This window comes from Columba livia, chromosome 1 (genome assembly GCF_036013475.1).
Source record: "Columba livia isolate bColLiv1 breed racing homer chromosome 1, bColLiv1.pat.W.v2, whole genome shotgun sequence".
In the NCBI taxonomy this organism is placed as follows: domain Eukaryota; kingdom Metazoa; phylum Chordata; class Aves; order Columbiformes; family Columbidae; genus Columba; species Columba livia.
The window spans coordinates 99917037-99938721 of record NC_088602.1 but is presented as its reverse complement, the minus strand read 5'-3'; the positions used below and the strand labels follow the sequence as shown (position 1 = coordinate 99938721).

The 21685-nt window shown below is 48.1% G+C and overlaps 1 long non-coding RNA gene across 1 annotated transcript in view; it reads right to left on the bottom strand.

Annotated features, from left to right (window-relative positions):
• The window catches only part of LOC135578349 (uncharacterized), a 36336-nt gene that overhangs the window by 12885 nt on the left and 1766 nt on the right, over window positions 1-21685 (bottom strand). The window contains exon 2 of the long non-coding RNA XR_010469863.1: window positions 17524-17622. This is a non-coding gene — a long non-coding RNA (uncharacterized LOC135578349). The remainder of the gene's footprint in view (window positions 1-17523; window positions 17623-21685) is intronic.

Below are 21685 nucleotides of genomic sequence, written 5' to 3'. Positions count from 1 at the left end.
TTTTTTGCTTTTATCCAGCAATCACATATTTCCCCATCCCTCTGAGGAGCCAGGCCTACCCCCAGCAGCAGCATACAAAGGTCAAATTTCTTGTGAATGTGCAGGAGAACCTGAAAAGAGCCAGTGGTTGGGCAATGAGGCTGGTCAGGAAATGGCCTCTTTTATTCTGCTTTCTTGTGTTTGGGGGTTTTGTGTTCTGTTTTACTTTTTGGCAAAAACATCAAGTATCATGATTTGGGAATGCTGTCTGAATGCATCACAGTAGTTGTTGCTTAGAAGCCTTATTCCTCTCTTCACTTGTATATTCTGTACTCCCTGCTTCAACTTCATTAATTCAATGAACTGAACCTTATTTTTTGTAAGCATCCTGTTGACCTCTCTGTAACTGCAGGAAGCTCTTCACCGTAAACATTGTCTCTCTCTCCAGTCATAGCTTGTCAGCTCCACAGAAGAGAGATTGTGGTCACCTCTCTGTCTGGGAAGTGTTTATCCTGCTGTCATAAATAAACAGGACAGACTGGGAATGGATAAGGTGCTCAGGAGGATCTCTGGGGAAGAGATCAAACCCTGGACGCACCTCTGAATACCAATTTCCCCAGACCCTTTCCATGGCACAGGAGAGGGAGAATCATGCTTCAGCTCCTGCCACACCTGCTCCCAGTGCAGAGCAGCAGGACCCCAGCCCTTTCTTTACGTTGCTGTGATGCCCTCCCTTCCAGGCACCCCTAATGCAGTCCTGTTTGAAGGCAAAGGTTAAGGCATGGTGGCAGGGGGTTTGAATGTCCTCACCGATTATCATGTAGCAAAACTTGTCCTGGGCTGACCTGCCCCACGTAAGCAGCATCAGCAGTTCCTGCCAGGCTCTTCTGCTGCTTCTTCACTGGCACCAAATGCACAGCTTTACAGAGGGCTTCACACCCTTTAAAAACAATGGCAAGCCAGGAGGAAAATCCTTTCTATACCCTACCCACCACTCAAGCTGGGAAGGCAGGGTTCTTTCCTGGAGTGAACTGGTGCTCTGAACAGAGGCTTTGTGGGGTGGCCAGGCAGTCACTCCTGAGGGCACCATGCCATGACCAGCCCTGCTGCTGCTTCCCCCTCCATCTTCCCACCTGCTTGGCCCCTCCCCACTGCTGACCACCCCTTCCCCAGCCATCTGCTGTGGCCAAAGGGGTCAGAAGGTTTTTCTGTGCTTTTGGGGTCAGACCCAGACACCCTGGACATGAAGGAAGTTGCTGGGGGGGAGAAGGACCCACATGTCCACATAACATCAGCAGCAAGGGCAGACATAGTGAAGCTCCTGCACGTGAAGAATTACACTCCAGTCTGATTGTTTTATAAAAATCTGTTCCGGGACCTGTCCAGAGCCACGATCACATCTTCAGTCATGTGGCCAAGTGCCTTTAAGTTTTAATCATTTGATCATATGCCCTAGTGAAACAGCCATTTGTTCAAATGATTGAAAGTTTGTCATTTGACCAAATTACTAGTCTGGCAGGATGACTAATGGGTTATGCCATAATGTCAAATTCTATTAATGTCACCAAATAGAGACAGGTGAGGAGAGTAAGGGTTAACAGAGGAAGTTTGTAGAAGTGTTTATTCCCTCACAATGTACCCTCCTACATGTGCAAGTGTGGTCCTGAGGAACAGGGTGTGAAATCACTAGGATGGCTCCATACCACATGAACAGGTGGCTTGAGGGACTCCATGTGGACATCCCTCAGAACTTGGGGAGAACATTTTATGTCACTGAAGGAGCACAAAGCTACTGCATCAGAGGAGAAAACTGGAGCTGGAGTGTCCACTTGGGGGCTGCCACTGCTGGGACTAGACGGAGAAGAAAACCTGGCCAAGCCATGAGCCAGGAACTGCAGCTGGGTGAGAGCAGTCCCAGGCACTCCTAGAGTCACTGGTGTTGTTACACTTGCAGTGCCTGAATCAGCTGGGGACACTGGCATAATTTCCTCGCTCCTTCCCTCCCATGTTTCTGGAGCTGCATTTCTGAGATGGGAGGAAAGGAGGGGGTGGAGGAAGAAAGACTAAAATGTATCTGCTGGAAGAAGTGAGAACAGACAGCAGTCATATAAGGGGGCATTAACCTTTCATAAACCTGCTCTCTGGCCTGTGACTGGAAGTGGGGAATAAACATCATCCTTGCAGAAGGTCTCCTGTGAGCAGCATGGCTCTTGTGGCACACACTAGTTTCCTGTAAATTGCAGTTACATTTACAGGGTGTTAGTATAGAGGTGAGTTGGATTTTGCCAACATTAAAGAAGCAGCAGACCCCAAGCAAGAGGCCAGCACTGAAGAACTGACTTCACTCGTGTTTCAGGTAGGGTTTGCCATGGACATTGCTACTGAGTGCTGTCCTTATGAGACTCACACACCCTGTCCCACGTGGGCATGTAGCTGCTGTGGTGTGACTGACAGTCCCAGACCTCTGAGGGTCCCGGTGGGAGGGGATGTTGTGTCTGATTTCTGGCCCTTCACTCTCAGATGCCTTTTTGCTTCAATCAAGACATACAAGGGATGGTATGCCACCACTTCTCATTCAGATGTAGATTTAGGCACCCGTTTATCCTGATACCAGAGCTCTGTCATGTGGACACAACTAGTGAACCCTACACTAATTTAAACACAATAATAGTCTGATCGTCTGACTTGAACTCTTAATCTGTAGATACGACATACACCAGGCCAGGAAACAGCATCAGCAAAAGCATGTGTGTGCATGTACACCCACATGAGCATGATCTCTGCCTCTTCAGGCCAGATCCACCACATCTCCTTGCAGCCTCTGACCCAGTCAGAGCCCTCTCCATCTCAGAATGAACCATTAGGAAAAACTTCTTCATGGACAGGGTTGTCAGGTATTGAAACAGGCTTCCCAGGGAAGTGATTGAGTCACATACCTGGAAGTGTTTAAAAGACAGATAGATGAGATTCTTAGGGAGGTGGTTTAGAGGTGGACCTGGCAGTGTTAGGTTAATGGTTGGACTCAATGATCCTAATGGTCTTTTCCAACCTAAATGGTTCCATGATTCTATGAAGGCAAGTGATGACATGGGTGATTGCCCACTGCCCAGCCCACGGAGGTGCCAGCTTGGAGAGCACGGTTCAGCACTGTGTTGTGCCAGGAGCATGGTGTCACAGCACATCCAAAGACAGGACAGTGACTTGGCTTCATCTGTACCTTCTGCAGCCACAGCATCTTTCCTTTTATTGTGGCATGAGCTGTAACACTTAAGAGTCATCAGGTCAGTGTGGTTCTCACTGCTGTCTCTCGTTCCTGTCCTAAGCCATTAGATGAAGGTGATCTGAGCTCCAGCCTCAACCCTGTGTTCACTGTCCACATCTTCCAGTTGGTATGTATGCCTCTTCATTAAATACACAGGTTTTTTGCCTACGGGCTGTGTGCTTTCAGGCTACGTGAGCCAGCTTCCACAGCTGACTCCAGAGCTTTTAACATTAGAAAGGTGTTATTTATCCTTTGCACACCTACATGTGCTTGAGGACTGTCTGTACTGGGCCTGCAAAATTATGTGTACACAAACATGGAAAAAAGCCAGTGTTGCAAAAGCCTATACTGGTCATAAAAAGATTGCCAGTTTGGCCTCAGTTTGAGGTAAATGTCTCGAGCAAACCCATTACGCATTCTGTGTATACACAATGGGTTTGATTTGAGATGTATTTATGCTCAAGAATATTATGTATTCTCTTTGTACACCATGCAAGGTTAAATTTTTTTGAAAATTTATATTTGCTTTTTATCATACAGACATATAAACAATTTATGGCCAGACCTACTGAATATATTTGAAAATGCCAATTTATTCTTGATTAACTCCAGAAGTGCTGGAGATCACTAATCCACTCACTGTTACTAATTCATTTAGGACCTAGAATTTGAAGAGTTTCATTAAACTGTTCTGGAGGAGACTGAGAATCCAGATTTGGACTATTATAGATATGGTTGATGTAAAAAACAAACAAACAAACAACAAAATCAAAATGAAACAAAAAAAAACCCCACCACTTTATACTGCAGCCAATGGCATCCTTGGGTGTATTACAAGGGGAGTGGTTAGTAGATCGAGAGAGATCCTCCTTCCCCTCTACTCCGCCCTGGTGAGACCACATCTGGAATATTGTGTCCAGTTCTGGGCCCCTCAGTTCAAGAAGGACAGGGAACTGCTGGAGAGGGTCCAGCGTAGGGCAACGAAGATGATGAAGGGAGTGGAGCATCTCCCTTATGAAGAAAGGCTGAGGGAGCTGGGTCTCTCTAGTTTGGAGAAGAGGAGACTAAGGGATGACCTTATTAATGTTTATAAATATATAAAGGGTGAGTGCCATGAGGATGGAGCCAGGCTCTTCTCGGTGGCAAACAGTGATAGGACAAGGGGTAATGGGATCAAGCTGGAACACAAGAGGTTCCACTTGAATATGAGCAGAAACTTCTTCTCAGTAAGGGTGCCAGAACACTGGAACAGGCTGCCCAGGGAAGTTGTGGAGTCTCCTTCTCTGGAGACATTGAAAACCCACCTGGACATGTTCCTGTGCGACCTCACCTAGGCGTTCCTGCTCCAGCAGGGGGATTGGACTAGATGATCTTTTGAGGTCCCTTCCAATCCCAAACATACTGTGATACTGTGATACTGTGATACTGCAAGTCCTGACTGGGTACATATAGATTTATAGTTGTGATTTGGACAAGTCCCTAATCAATTCCTAGATATTACTTTCTCATCAGCTGATCTGACAGCTGGAAGAAGGTCAGGATCATAAATTCCTCATCTCTGAGAGTGGGGAGTAGAGGTGGGAACTACCTTCCCCTAGGTGAGCAGCAGAGCCAGGACCAAGGGTAGAGTGTCATATCCAGCCACCGGCTCAGCCCCTGGGGAGCACTGGGTACATGACACCCGTCTCTCAGGAGTGCAGCTGCGGAGGAGCCCAGCTTGGATGAGGACACTCAGAAAGGGTGACAGCACACTTTCCAGAGCTGGCTGGATCATCTGGGAACAGGTTGTCAGCCTAGGACACCTGAGGGAATGTCAGGAAGATGTGCCAGGGGAGGTTTAGGTTGGACATTAGGAAAAGGTTCTTCCCCCAGAGGGTGCTGGAGCACTGGAACAGGCTCCCCAGGGAGGTGTCACGGCCCCAGGCCTGACAGTGTTCAAGAAGAGACTGGACAAGCTCTCAGACACATGGTGTGAACTGTGGGGTTGTCCTGTGCAGGGACAGGAGTTGGACTTGATGATCCTCATGGGTCCCTTCCAACTCAAGGCATTCTACGATTTTATGGTCCTGTGATCAGTACAGTCCTCCCTCACACAATACACATCTCCTCCTGGGCTTGCCACTTCCCATGTTCCTTACTGTGGCCTCTGGTGCTCCCAAAAAATCTGAGGTATGCTGTGCAAGCCAAGCTGAGTTGTCCTTTGAGGGAGAGCATGAGCAGAGAGAATGCTGCCATTCGTGTGCAAGGCGTGAGGTCCTCAACAAGGTGCCTGAAGTTAGACACTCTCTGCTATGTTTAGCCTTCTGCATAATCCATCAGATTTCCAGCACCATGGATTTTTCTTCCTAACTTTACACAAGCTTAGCTAACACCATGCAAGTGGGTCTGAGCTGCAAGTGCTCAGGTTTGGACTCAGTCCAAAAAAAGAAACTAAGCAGAGGTGAGTGCCATTCACTCCTGGACCACCTCTGTGACTCTCTCCCTTCCACCAAGCTCTGTGTAGCCCCCAGAGGTAAGCCCTGCTCCTCAGACCCTACTCTATCTCCTGGGGCTAAAGTCCTCCTGGTCCTTCCCATCTCCTTCAGCTGCTCAGAACCACCCTTTCCTTCCCACATCCTTTCACTTGCTCCCATGATGCTCCTGCAGCCCACTTGTATTCAGCACCATCATCCCCTGCCCACCCCACAAGCAGAAAACAGAGACATTGAGGTTGTTGGCATATACTTTTATCCTTCTCAAAAGGGATGCCCAGACCATCCCTCACCTGCCCTGTGGAGCCCTTGCTGGAGAGAAACTAGTAGGAAAGTGTGGTGTCACATCAGAAATATCATAGAAGCATAGAATCATAGAACCATTTTGCTTGGATGAGGCCCTCAAGGTCATCAAGTCCAACAATTAATCTAACTCAGGCACTAAGCCATGTGCCTAAGAACCTCATCTACACACCTTCTAAACACCTCCAGGGATGGTGACTCCACCACTTCCCTGGGCAGCCTGTTCCAGGGCTTCACAAGCCTTTCTGGGAATAAATTTTTCCTAATATCCAATCTGAATCTCCCATGGTACAACTTGAGGCCATTTCTTCTCATCCTATCACTTCTTACTTGGGAGAAGAAACCAACACCCTCCATGCTACAAACTCCTTTTCTCCAGGCTGAACAGCTCCAGTTCCCTCAGCTGCTCCTCATCTGACTTGTGCTCCACACCCCTCACCAGCCTTGTCACCCTCCTCTGAACTCTCTCCAGCACCTCAATGTCTTCCCTGTAGTGAGGGATCAAAAACTAAACACAGAATTTGAGGTGTGGCCTCTGGAGTACTCGTGGCCAATGTCAGTTGGCAATGACTTCTGCTCGACTTGGTTGGTGCAGGCGGCCATCTCTTTAGGGAGAACGCATGTGGTGGTGATTTGATTCACTGTGTTCTGTGACGGCAGCCTTCATTCACCCTGTGAGTGTAGGAAGTGCAATCAGAAACCCAATTCACTTGTCCCCAGGAGGCTGGAATGAACGTGAAAAGATATATGCATCCCTGTTCAGGTTACAGCATTGCAAGACTTTAAGCACTGCTGCCCAATGACAATGGGGCAAAACCACCTGGCTCAGGCCTATTCCAAATAACATATAAACTTGTATTCCCAGATTAAGTGCTGACATGCAGTCTGTTGGTACCAGAGGGAGAAAACCAGCCAGTTTAGACTTTGTAACTTCTTCATGGCAGCGTGGTACAATTCTGCACAGATTATAAAAAAAATGAAACTAGTATTTGACGTAACAATAGTATTCATCTATCAATTACATCCAGCACTGTGAAATGTATCAGTCAAGGAGAGTTCCCATGGAACAGCTCAGCCCTTAGCCCAGTGCAAAAGGTGCAGAAAGGTATGAATTATCATGAATATTTTTAATCAAGTAACAGATATGGTTGGTGCAGTCAGGGTTTTCAGAGAAGCTCAAGTTCCTGATAAATATGTCACAATCTATGATAACTTTGCAAAGTCCTTTCGTACCCTACAGCTCCAGTTGCTGCTGTCTCACTCCTGAAAAATGTGGAACAGAAGAGCAAATGTCAGTAAAATCACTTTGTCTGCTTCAGACCAGCATATCATCTGCCTCAAGGGTAAATACATGCCAGCTCATCCCCACTGGTGGACGCATAAAAGGCTCTTTGGTTTTTTTGTTCTTATCAGGTTTCACCCAACAAAAAGCCCTCTCCTGTCTGATTTTTGGAAGGGATTTAGAACCCACGCACCCTGGGTAGTAAGCCACCTGTATCCACCAACGATAACACACACATCTTCTCAGCTCCACTGAGGTAACCTATTGTCACTTTGCTGGGTCTGCATCACATCTGGAACACTTAGCTCCCCAAACAATGATACAGCACCTAATTTATTCAGATTGCTCTGACAAGGACAAAGGAAAACACCCAAGCTGAGCCCTGTGGCACCTGGAGGTGACCACCCTGCACCAAGAAAGCAGAGAGGGTGGGTTATGGGAAGGAAAGACCAGTTCCTACACGGACAACAGCTTGGGAAGATGATCCCCTGCGCTGGAGAGACCGTTGGGTGAAATGGGGGTGAGGTATTTGTGGCTGTTTCCTTGCCTGTCAAACAGCAAGGGCAAAACTACAAGGCTGGATATCAGCCTCCTTGGGCACTGAAATATTCAGAAGTGAATTTTGTTGTCATGTAGGAATCAAGTATCAATGCAAAATCTGAAATTGCTAAGAAAGATTTTGACAGTCTTAGCTCAGGGTGGTTTTCCAAATCAACATTAGAGGCATCTCTGGGAAATTGCAACATGTGGCTTTTATCTGGCAAATGACTACTGCTTGGTCTCTGAAAATGTGGGAAAGGGCTCATGGTTTAGATTTTTTAAATTTTCCCTTTTATCTCTTGGTTTCTCTCTTTCCAGACATCTGCTGTGACACTACAGATGAGCAGCAGTCTGTATGGACTGTAGGAATAATGCAGGACTTGGGAAAGGGGAACAAGGAGTTAGAATTCACATGATCAGTCTGGAAGGTCAACTGGGGAACACACAAAAATCCGCTCAGTTTTATCAAATATTACATTTAAAGGACATGGAGAAGAGGGGAGACTGAGGAAACCTTCTCCAAGGCATTACAAATCTGTGCTATATATAGGGCAACTGTTTAATGAAACTCATAGCAAATAAAACCATAAATCCTAAAACACAATATAAAACTCTGTACAGCCCCAAGACTGAGGAAGGTCACACGAAAACTATTCTGAGTGATGGAGGCAAGAGCCCCAGCATGCATGTAAGCATTTACTGCATCCTCTGTGAGAAGCTGGTCAGTGTGGAAACCCCAAAGGCACTTCTGGGGAGAAAAGCTGGGACTGGGGGAGAACTGCATGGTAAACATAAGCCTAAACAAACATGATGATGGGACCAGAATCAACACAGAAACTGATGATGCCCCTTGATGGAGAAAATAGATCCAAAAAGCAAATAGGAACCCACATCTCCATATAATCTGCCACAGGTGGGAGGGTACTACAACGCCATCTGCCAGCTAGCTGCTCTCCTAAAGTCTGACCTGCTTTCAGAATATTCATTTAAGTCTCTCTTTTCACCTTATTATCTGTGGCTGTGATGAGCAACCCCAAAGTGACTGAGCTTTCTGCTCACTCTCCGTTTGTTCTGTGCGCTGACCAAATCCTCTTTCAGGGGCTCCTGGGGCACAGCAGCCCAGACTGCTCAGCCACCATCCCAAGGACCTTCTTCCATCACAGGCCACAGGATTAGTCCTTCAACATGAGACCCACAGGAGCCCTCTGCTCAGCACGGTCACGGCTGATTTTCCACAGCCAGCAAACTCATCAAGGGGAATTTCCTTTGACGCTTCCACCAGGGGAGGAAGTGCTGTCAAGAGGGCTTTAAAAGCAAAGCTGTTGCTGGCAGACTCGCTTGCAGTAATCCACACCAGCAGAGGAGCTCACAACCGTGGCAGCAAACAGTCTGTCAAAGCGGGGATGCTGGCTTGGCACAGGAAGCAGGAGTGGGATGGGGCTCAGCAACCTGGCAGTGCAGAGCTCGGGACCTGAAATTAGACCATGGCAAGGAAAGCCAGTGAGCAGGAGCTGGCCTGGGGTTTTCTGAGTGTTATCTGGTGCTTGGGAGGGAGACTGAAGAGAGAACAGTCTCAAACACCCCATAGGCTGGCAGCAGGATGGGCAGCATCTCGCACCTTGGGCTTGAAGGGTCAGTACGGTGGTGGCATGAGGCCAAGAGGTGACAGGTTGCTGCAAGGAAGTTGAGACAGGAGACAAGAAAAGAGTCTTGTGTACAAAACAGGAGCTCCAAGTGCAAAGGCAAGACAAGGAAATATTTCAGGTCTTTTATAAACCCACCTGAAACAGCAGGACAGAGAACAGTATTGAGAAACAGTCACACTGGGAAGATCAGCAGACTTTTCTTCTGGCACCAGTCCACTGCTGGCAGCCATGCAGATGAATTAACAGCTCTGGTGTCTAACCCTGGCCATTGCTGTAGTGACTCAGAGAACAAAACTCCAGGTGTTCTGGCTGCCTTGAAGTGGTGCAGTGACCCAGACCCGGCACCTACACCTTCGACTCGTTCTTCTTTACCAGGAAAATGGGTCAGTGGCCTGGCCCTTGCAGCGCTTTCCCTGCTGCTCACCCAGTCACAGTAGCTCTCTGGAGAGGTTTTGAGGGACAGGAGCAGTGGTGATGAGTTTGGGAGAGAAGCTCAGATGCTTCCGTGCCGTATTTTCCCTTTCTGCCCATTCCTACCAAGGCTGACACAGCAGAGTGCAAGAGCAGCTTATGGCACACAGGGCAGTTTTTTGGAATGAAAGGTTTTTCAGATGAAGAGAAGCAGTGGGTGAGCCCATCTCATGGGGAGCGAATGCGGCACATGTCTGCGAGGTCACTGCTCTGCTTCTCAGGGCTGGGCTGGTTTCGGTGATCGTTCCCCTCACTGGTGGCCAGCACCGTTCCCATGTCACGCAGCACCCATAACTCACAGAAATAAAGCATGTCCAACACCCCTCCGAGACATGTATTCTATATGAAAATTTGGTTTATTACTGTCAGACCCACAAATCTGGATCCGCTGTGTAATTCTACCGGCGTCCATCAGTCAGACAGACACATTTAATGAGAATGAGAATTTATACCACTACTTCCTATATTGGCTGCTGCCAAAGTGCAATCGACAGTCGAGATCTTCCCCTGCCAAGAAAATTGTCCCTGAAACAGTGCTGGCATCTCAGCCGTTCAGGAGACCAAACCCACAGATATAGGGGTGTACTTTGGTGAATGTAATTCTTCCGTGCTGGATGCAGAACCAGGGTGTCTGTCCTGCATAGGCAGGAGTGGGATAGGCAGGCAGGCAGCGGAATAGATAGAAATGTATAATGGATGATCTTGCTCAGCACTTAGGAATGTATATTCCCCAGTCTTCTCAGGAAGCAACATGTTTGATTTCCTCCAGCTATTTTTTTAAAGTGCTGTGTTGTGAATATTGACGTGTTCAGGTATATTTGCATCAGCTGCAGCTGTGGGGGCAGGGGAGACTTCTCCAGATGCATGTGGCAAGTCAGGTGCCTGGCTCTCATAGAGCAATGCTGTTGAAAATCCCCTTTTCCCTCCATCCTCCCTGCCCTCTCTTCAAAAACCTTTGACGCTATTCTGGCTACCGCGGAGAAGTCAGAGAGGGTTAGAAGGAAGAAGTGTCATGGCATTTTAACACTTGGAAAGGTCTCCTGTTTGTCAGAGAGGCAGCCACGTCCCAAGAAGTGATTCAACAATGCCCTCAGACACATGGTGTGAACTGTGGGGTTGTCCTGTGCAGGGACAGGAGTTGGACTCGATGATCCTTGTGGGTCCCTTCCAACTCAGTATATTCTATGATTCTATGATCCTAGGTCTCCCCCGGAGCAGGATGTTCCTGTTGTACCTTGCATTACATTTGTCCCCCTGAGACTGCAGACTGCTCCACTGTTAATCTAAAGCCTTCAGCTCCCCGTGACTGCACATTGGCATGTACAACTTCCAGGCATGAGCAGGATAACCACCCTCATGCTTTGGTTGCATGGTGTACATCAGCAGCCAGGGGATTTGTGTTTCAGGAGACAAAGTGCTCAGGTATGATTTTGCTTCTGTATTAAATATTTCCTTCTATCAAAACCATGCATCTTGCACTTTCAACCCTTCAAAAATCAAAAATAGAAAAGGGGCTGAGAGTCTTCATTTTGAAATTACCCTGGTTTTACTTACTGACTAAATTTAGTAGCAGTTTCTCTGGAGTAAAGAAAATTTGTCTGCCTGGATTTTGAGTCAGATAAGAGACAGAGAAAACAACCTTTCCATCCAAAGTCAGTTTGGACCAGGAACATATTCCTTGCACTGACAAAAACGTTTTCCGGCTTAGAGCAAAGTACTTCGCATATACTCTTCATGCTTTACCCAGGAGCAGAGGTCACAGGGAACCAAAGACTAAGACTGCTTTGGATAAGACCTGTCAATTCCTACAGTTCAATCTGATGCCAGTTCACTACTCTGCACTCCATATTGCTGGCAAAACTCACACATTTATGGCCCCTGCGAAGAAAGTGGTGTTGGAGTTTCTGAAGCCCATGAAGTATACCTTGTGGGTGGTACCTAGCCTGAGCCACTTTCTGCATCAGATCAGATCCTCACCATGGTGTGAGACCACAGTCGACTGTCTCTGACAGCTCTGTGTTGGTGGTTCTCAGGCAACGTCACTGGTAAAATGCTGAAATGGCAAAAACCCAGCCTTGAAAGTGCTGAGCATCCTCATTTGCCTTTGATTTGAATGGGAGCTGAGGGCACACAACACCTTGCAAGATTTGGCCTTGCATCAGCAGCTACTGGCTGATCTTCCCTGACGGGCTCTCAAGATTGTCCTTTTTTCTGTATCATTTTTCCAAGGAAGATTTGCCTATGATTTCAACATTGCAAAGGCAAACCAAGGCAAAAGCTATTCTTCTGGAGACAAAAGAAGAGAAACTGCAGATGCCTTTCTGTTTGTGTTTTCAGTGTTTGCAGCTCTAAGGGTCCATATTAAGTGACTAGCAAAAAAAAAAAATGGGATGCTATTCCAACAGTGGAGCAAATTATTCTTCACAAACAGATAATCGAGGCTGCAGGGTTGCAATCATTCATTATAGAAGGGCAACAGAGGAGAACAAAATGTGTCTTCTAGCCTACTGCTAACCCCAAAATTAGGGGAGCCAGGGAAGTACAGGAACCAAAGCTGTCAGTCTCCTAAAAAAGGCTCCTGGTTCAGTTGGAGGGCAAGATTCCTGCCCTCGGGTCCCTTTTACAGCACAGCAGCCCTCCTGCCAGGTTTTCACTATCAATACCTATAATGTTTAGCATAGAAATCAGATGTGTGCAGATCAGAGGTGGGTGTGAGAATAGCAATGCTGCAGCATCCCGGAATTGTGAAAGCACCGGGCTCTGAAATGCGAAGCTGCCAGGGGTGCACTAGCGTTTTTCAAACCTGTGAGTTGCTCTCATAGGACGATAGAGCCTGGTTACATTGCTTTCCCCTGGGAAATTCCCTGAGGCAGGAAGGCAGTTGAACTGCCGTGGTTATAACTTTGATATCCGAATGAGTATCTGCTAGCCTCAGGCAACCGGGCTTCTGTTAATTTTGACCAGGGAGCATGATACACTGTGGCAAGCTATGTCACTTAGGATTGTGTCTGCTTAGACATGATGCCTCTGAGTAATGTAATTTATATTTCATGCACAATTGAAGCAGCTAATGGTATAATTCTCCAAGGGGGAAACAAGTTGTTACAGCATTAATTAACATTGCAGTTGCCTTTTTTTTTTTCCCCACCCTGTGCCAAGTGCTTTCGAGTCATCAGTTCAATGACAGCAATAGCTGAAATCACATAGAAGGGTTTCTGCCTGAAAGCCTTTGGGCAGGCTCAGGTCCCTTCCCTTCAGGGGTGGCAGCCCGATGCTCTTGGCTGCGGATGCGGGACCCACCAGCTGCCATGGCCCTGTCCTGGTCAGCTGCTGGCTTGCAAGGGCAGGCTGCCTCTCGTGTGTGCAGCCCAAAACTGCAGCTTGGAGCTGGGAGAGAGGATCTGGACAAGCAGCCAGACAGGCAGAAATAGTGTCCAAGAAGTCAGGAGAGGGTGTTGATCCTGGACATCCCAAGAGGTGGTGAATACTTAAGTATCATGGGATTTGGAGGAGGAATAGCTGAGTTTTTGCATCTTTGGTAGCTCTCCACAGTGGCGGTGACTGCTAGGGAGCAAGGATAATTCAAGAAGCATGGGGAAGAGTGGACAGAAGTGATGAAAAAGCCACTGATGCCTCTGCTAGCATGGCTTTCCCCTCTGTGCAGCAGCCCTGCAGCAGCAGCAAGGAGAAAGAATCCACAGAGGAAATAAGCACAACCCCACCAAAGCAAAGCAGCCACCAGGTGCCAGAAGGAGGGAGATTCGTTTCTGGGGAAGACCAAGTGGCAGTTTCATAGGCGGGAGCCTCAGGGTCTCACCCCATCTCCGTGGCTGGGTGGTAAAGGGAGCCCATTGCTCCCAGGTGCTGGGAGAGGAGTTGGGAGGCAACATTGAGAAGGCAGCCCCAGATGGGGGATAGCAGTACTGTGGGCAGGCAAGGGTGGGTGGAAAACCTTCGTAACCAGAGCTAAGCCTCGGTAGCAGCCTCGGGTGGGCAGAGGGGCCAAGGCAGTCTCAGGTGGGGTTTGGGGAACCGCTGGCTGTGCATGGCTCTGGGCTACAATGAGTGTTTGTTTTTCCAGTTTGCTTACGGCATCAAAAGCCACAGAGCTAGCAGCTGAGCTGGGAGGAGGTGTAAAAATAGTCACAGCTACATACCACGATATGTCCGGGCTGGATATAACGCGGGTGTGCACTGCTGTCAAAAAAAGAGGAGAGAAAGGGAAAGGAAAGGGCAGGAATTACACAACTTAGGCTGCTATGAAAAGCGCTGAGTTAAAAATAAAACTCTGTGTGTGTGTGTTTTGGCCCTGTGTCACGTCTGCGAGGGAGCACAGCGTGCTATGCTGCCAAGTGTGACGCTGGAATTGAGAGGAATGCCTGTGTTTGGGCTTCCCACACTGTCAGGAGACTGGCAGGGTGGTACCAATGATATCTCTCAACAAGAGGAGGAGGAGGGCAGTGTGACTGAGTGGACAAGGAAGCCTTCACCTAGGCTAAAAGAGCTGCCCAGAGCAGGAAGCATCATCCACACCGAGAGCCAGTGACTGTCTTTGTGGCGAGATGCTGGTGGCCCAGATCACAGTGCTGTGGAGTCCCGGGGAAGATGCTAAGGAAAATTCGTGCTCCTCATACTCAATCACTAATTTTATGCAATTGTTTATGTCAAATTATAAAGGAACTGAGCGCAGATCCATATGGAAAAGGATGCCGTGCATCTGTGCTGAGGTATTCCAAGCATACCATGGGACATAAGATCTGAAGGAGGGAGAACTGGAACTGGAGAATTATTTATTCACGGAGAAATGTAACTTGTAGGAAGCCAAGATTATTCAGTTCAGTTAAAGTTTAAACTGGAAAACAGCTTTTGAAGGAAAAAATATGAAGAAATTGTCTCTAAAAATTCATTAATATCTGCCTCATGTCATAATTTCCAAAACGAAATGTTTCTGTAGGTAAGAGAAATTCAAGCATCATTCACTAGGGCATTCAAGAACTGTTCTCCAAGGGGAGGAGCACACATGTATATATAGAATGTGCCCATAAAGTGGTTAAATATAAATCAGTGTTTAAATAATATTAGCATATTAAATATTCATTTATGTGAGGACTCCACCTTCCCAAGGGGATGTTCTCCTCCCACGACTTTCATATCCCTCATATTCTGTCCCTGACTTTATGGAGGTGCTGCTATTTACACAGGAGCAAGTGAGGAGACACAATAACCTCCATCCCTCTGGGATGTGCTGCTGGCTAATAGCTGGACACTGTCCAGCAGGATGAAACACTGTTTCAGTCTCTTTCGGAAGCAAAAATACGATTGAACTCCACTCCGTAATATTTTAGCTGTGAACCGTAATCCACCATTTTTAGCTCCTGAAGTATTTGGGGTGACAGCAGCAGAGATGCATCTTTAGTTCCTTGCAAACCCACCTCTGAATCCCTTATCTGAGGAGTGGGACCCTTTTTTCTTGGTCTCCATATAAATCTGAAAAACACAGTGACCTGCAGGGAGATTTGAAATGAATGCACTCCTGTGGGGTAAAACCTTTTGGCTGATTGAAGCATTTCATGGCACAACCAGAACGACAGGTACTGGTAGACTCACACTTGTTCTATCTGTGCTTGGGGCTGGCTAGATGGAAGCCACCTCCAGCCTGGAAGCCAGAGAGCCATGGGTCAGCCTGGGCACAGCTCCAAGTTCATGGGTCATCTGGCCACTCTGGTGGTGTCTGAGCCAGCTCTGAGCATCTGCTCGGCAAGCCTGGGTCTGGCTACAGACCCTCACAGCTCCAGCACTGACCCGAAGAGCTGGTCACGCTCTGGGATCCACTGGAATCATTCCTGAGTACAAAGCTGCAGCAGAAGCCAAGGCTTGAGGTCCTGTCCGTGCACTGTGTGTTTGTTTGCTTGTTTGTTTTTCTTTTCCCACCCGATAGAGGTAATTCATATCAGGGTTAGGGGGCCTTAGGGGGCCTTCTGCAGCTCACTGTTTTGGGAAGTCAGGCTAGTGGTATGGGGAACCTCCACATGGTCTGAGGTTGCTGGCTTTAGGCAGTAGGGATTTCTTTAGCTGTTTGTTTAAAATCAGAGCTGGAAGCTGCAAAGTTCAGAGCTAGAGCTGAATTTCCGTTTAATCTCCGCTTGCAAGAAAAGTGTGTCAGTTTGGGTGTTTTGTTTTTTTTTTCCGTAAGCAGTGAGGTAATTAAAGAAAGAACAAGGGAGATTTGCCATTCTAGGAGCTGCTGCTGTATATCTGGGCTTCCACAGAGAGGCTGGGTACTGCTATGAAGCCGTTCCAGAAGGAATGTCAGAAATATGCTTTTACTGATGAATAGGCAGAAGCCATGCTTTCAGATAGGAATATTTACCTGCTCTGCCATACGCTCCAGCTGCTGCTATGTCCAATATATAATAATACAATCCATTTTAATATCCCAGTGCTCTGCAATAGCCAGGAATCTCTCCATTTAAAAGAAAGGGGCCACATTAACTTGCAGATTCTAATAGACACATCCTGAGCACATTTATAGCTGCTGCCATATACCCATGCATCTGGATCAGGGATGGACTCCAGCTCCCCAAAAATTCAAAGGTGTTTGGTTCCAGGATCTTCCAGTGCTCCATTTTTCAAATCTTGCATGCTGACCTCAGCCAAGCCTCTGTTGTTTGCTTTTTGAGCCCCATGCCACGGCCTTCCCACTGTGCTGTGAGCATCTTGCAAGCCATGGTCGTGCAGCCATGCCTGCAATGGGCCAACAAGCCAAGCAAGCTGTGCCTGTGGGAAACAGTCTGGGAGGAGGAGATGGGGCTGTGGCACTGCCCTTGGAGCATGAGCCAAAGGAGGGGACTGCTCAGAAAATTGAGACCCACGGAGCCTGCTAGCAATGGGCACTACTGCATGGCCTGGCGTCCCCTGCCATCCTCACACAAGAAGACGCAGAAGAGGTTGGTCCCTTCACAACAGGTTCAGAGGAGCACACACAGGCTCTTGCTCTTTGTAAGGCTGTAGTGACCTGTCTTTGCCCTTTACGGTCCTCGGTCAAATGAGGTGCAGCCTAATCTGCATGTATAACTGTCAGGGATTGGCTCAAGGAGCACAGACATGAGTCCACCAAGCAACTGTACGAGCAGAGCCCATTTTAGTTGACATAAGTAGGCCTTAGTTAGCTTGTCTATTAGGCCGTGGGAAAGGGGGGGACGGAAAAGTACTAACTAAGGCAGGGTCAGGATATCCTTGAAGAGATAAGAGTCAGAAGAATGCGGGATGCGCATAGCTAGCTAAACCCAAGTAGGTGGAGTAAGTAAATGTGCTTAGCCTATTAGATAGAGACAAGTATGCATAATTATGGTATTTGGTATAAATGCACGCTATCTCGGGCAATAAAGTTGAAGTATGCTTTATCACTCATATTGGGTCGGCCGCATTTCTTCCTCCGTCCGCTCGGGTCTGGAACTCTGATGGGATTTCTCTCCGCATATAACCATCTTTGCAACTCCCATGCCAGGGTAAGGGCATTCCAGACATTTAAATCCAGCCCCACCAGCAAGCCAGGTCCCCTTGTCCTACCTTGTGACGCCACTCCATCTTCAGGCAGCACAGCAGTGCCAGCATCCTGCTGAGGACGTGCCAGGGGTGTGCAGGGAGCGCTGCTTGCAGCTGGGAAGGCTGGAAAAAAATGGCCAGAAATAGCCATCATTTCGCGGGAGGCCTCACAAAGGTTGGCACCACGGCCCTGCACTGCAAATCAGCAGAGTTCAGATGAGCTTTGAAAAAGCATCCAAATCCCATTTTAATTTCAGCATTTTCTCGCTTTTGGCTCAGCATCAGCCTGGCAAGAGACACAGCAGAGTGGATGGAAAAGATGGCAAGAGTTTACCCGGCAAAGAGAAACCCCACACCTTTACACATGCTGAAATGATTTTTGCCCCAGCCTTAAGCCCTGTTGTGAGACAAGTACCCATGACTGTAAATGCTCCCTAGAAAGTAAATAGCAACATATTTCCTTTTAGCCAGCAAAACCTTCCACCCAGGCTTTCTCTCAAAATTAAGCAGGTTTTGGTTTGTTTGCAATTCTTAGCACCCTCGAATGAGGGAACTGACTACCTCAGTTAGTGTGTAGGCTGGTCCTACCATCCTCAGTTACAATCTGACCCTGTCACAACCTATCTTCCCTTGACCTAATGGCCTTGGTTTCTTGTGGTTAGAAGCCATGGTGTGGGAAAGGGAAGGATTTAATAAATATTTGCTTCATATCCCAGTGCAAGCATGGGATTGAGCCAAAACATACAGGAAAATCAAGGAGTGCACCAGCTTGGCCATCACAAAACAGAACAAAAGCCAGGGGCAAATGGCCTTTGGCAGCTCCTGAATGTGGATTCACCCGACATGTAGGAGAAGCATTCAGCCTGCACATCCATTTGGTACCTACCAAGCCTATCCAAAATGCTGCTAAGTGTGTAGCTGGCTTTCAGGTAAAAAGTATTAATCAAGAAGTACCCTAAAACTACATGGTCATTTCACAAGAAACACCACAGCTTTCAGACGGCCTTTAACACTTACCACATATGTGAGCACTCTTTCTTGTGGCTCAAATGGAAGTCAGACTTTGTACTGATTACCCATAGCCCACCCACTGACATACAATGTGCTGCTAGGGTAAGGACACCAGCAGAGAAGGAAAAGCAAGACTCCAAAAATGGGTTTCTGGCCAAGCCTCCATCAACATTGAACCAGGTGGACATGAACATGTATCAGCAGAGCCCTGGCCAATTCAGAAAAGAAAAATATGAGCCACTGCCCAACCACAAACATATGCAAGAGTACTTGGGGCACCTCTGCAGACCTGGGAGAGGTCTGAGACCTGACAGCCAGTCCAGATCAGCAACTCACAGGACACTTTGGAAAGGAAAATAAGCAAGTGACAAAAAAGAAAAATCCCTCCTGTGCCCTAAAACTGACCCCAAATGAGCCCAATTTATATAGGAATCACGTTGTTTTGTATCAACAAAGAAGCAGCCCTCTCTGCCACACAGACAGCAATCCTTCCAGATTTAATGCAACAGCCATGTGTAATGGTACACACAGTTCATCACAGAGGCAGGTAGCAGGGCCCTTCCCTCTCATTCATATGAATATAACGCCCACAGCAATGCAACACATCAACATTTTTAGAGCAAACAGTTTGACTTTCATTGCTCTGCTATTTTTAATCATTTTAACCTCCTTTTTTAGCATTCTACTACTTGTCCATTTTACTTCAAAACAAGACAAAAAGTATTCACAGCTAATACCTCTGTTTTTAATGGCTTGAAAAATAATGAAGGAACATTAAGCGGTTCCCAAGCCTTCCGGAGCAGTGGTATTTTTAAAGATGAGATTGATCAAAGAGGCTGTGAACTCTAATGGAGATGGATTGGCTCAGTGTGGTAATACCAGCACGGAAGCCAGTTTAGCGTGGATCCCAGCCTCTTCCTTTCATCTGCTATGCACTCCAGCGGCCAAAACCTCTTTGCTGAAGCAAGACCCTGCCAAGTACGAAAAATCCTCCGTTTCTTTTAAAGGTCCAGGGATGGGGAATTAATCTTTATACCAGCTGATTATTTGTGCCACTGCTTCACTGCAAGCAGGGGACAGAAAAATCCTGTCCCCAAGGCTGCTGTTGTGTGTCTGAGCTATCCCAGACGAGGACCGCACCATGCCTGCACTGCAATGCAGGCAGCTTGGCAGCATGGGAGGGAAGCAGGAAAGGAGATTTTAGTCCCCTGATTGCAATGTGAAGCACACAGCTACTTCTGCTGTCAATCTACCCAGCCTCCCAGCGAAGCAGCGCTTGGCAGCCAGTGCCCTGGCTGTAGCCACCTGTCAAAGACCCACATGGGAGGTAGCAGGGCTCCCAAGGCCACCTCTGCATGGGTGTGAGGAGAGGCCAGTGAGGACTCTGCCCTGCCACCAGCACCTAGGGACCCTTTGCCTCCTCAGCCTGAGCCTGTGATGGTTATGGAGTGATGCCTTGGCTTGTCCTGCTTTCTGGCTGTTCCACTGAGAGGAGCACAAGCATCCCAAGGAGATTTTTTTCCTTTCTTTATTTTTTTGTGGGAGAGACCCACCAATTTTATAGCAGCCTATAAATCCTGTGGTACAGGAAGGACCTGGTCAGGGCACCCTACATTTGCCAGAACAGAAGGCATGAGCCCTGTCTGCTAAATGAGGTGAAAGCCACCCATCCTCTATTTCCTAGCAGAGCCGTGACTTTGAGAGGGGCAGTCAGTTTGGCAGGGAACCCAGCTCTGCATCCATTGCCTCTTTAAAACCCCCTCCGCTCTCTTCCCCTGGGGTAGCACTGTTGCTTTCTCCTCCCTGGGTGAATCTGGCTGAGCTTTTGGACACGGAGTGGGATGATGAGGTTTAGGGCAGCAAGGCAAGGAAGCAATTGGCAGAAAGATCTTATTTTGGTAGAGGAGTCACATGAAGCAGCTTGCAGGAGATGCACATCAGCCTGTGTGCAATTGGCATGTGCACCCAGGGATGGGTCGAGACACAGGTCACGAAGTTGGTGAAGGGTTTAGAGGGGAAGCCGCATGAGGAGCAGCTAAAGTCACTGGGTTTGTTCAGCCTGGAGAAGAGGAGACTGAGGGGAGACCTCATGGTGGCTACAGCTTCCTCACAAGGGGAGGAGGAGGGGCAGGCACTGAGCTCTTCTCTCTGGTGACCAACCACAGAACTCGAGGGAATGTCAGGAAGATGTGTCGGGGAGGGTTAGGTTGGACATTAGGAAAAAGTTCTTCCCCCAGAGGGTGGTGGAGCACTGGAACAGGCTCCCCAGGGAGGTGTCACGGCCCCAAGCCTGACAGTATTCAAGAAGAGACTGGACAAGCCCTCAGACACATGGTGTGAACTGTGGGGTTGTCCTGTGCAGGGACAGGAGTTGGACTCGATGATCCTTGTGGGTCCCTGCCAATCCAGGACATTCTATTAATATGATTCTATGGAGTGCTGAGGGCACACATAAACACCAGCTCAGTCACAGGCAGTTCTGCAGCATATTGACATTGAGCACTAATGTCCAAGGGCTTCTCCACCAACCAAGGCGAGCTCTCTGGGAAATGTTTCCCCAGGTATTCCCCACTGGCAAAGTGTCGGCACCAAAGCAGAGCTGCAAAGCCTCTCTGGGCAGCAGGGACTTGCTCTGGTAGTGCTACATGCTGCCAGCAAGAAATACTTACGGTTTCCCCTCACTTCCCAGCATGGCTGTGGGCTCGGACAGCTGCCCAGGCTCCTGCTGCAGCTGAGGTGTGGCTGTGCTTTTGGGAGGAGTTCAGCTCCACTACCCACCCAGGGTCCCTGAGGCAGAAGTGATCCCCACAGAGGCACTTCCCTGCTCAGAGCTGCTGGGACTGAGTCCACAAGTCCAGTTCCCAGTGAGCCATCCCGAGCTGCCCTGCCAGGGGTGCACATCCAGGGCAGGGACGTGCAGACAGTGCCCCAGCCAGCTGTGGAGAAACCAGGCAGCAGTCACGGAGAAAAGACCCGGTCCCTGGGCACAGCCCCCCCTCCAGCCCCTATATCGAATCCCCTGGGATATATTGCTGCTTCTATATATCCCCTGAGTCTGTAAACCTTGTCGGGGATAGTCTTTACACCCTAGATTTAATGTGATGTAGTGACTATAAATATTGTGCTTTGAATAAAAGAGTTGTGATTCCTAGATGAGCCCATTTATTGTTAAATG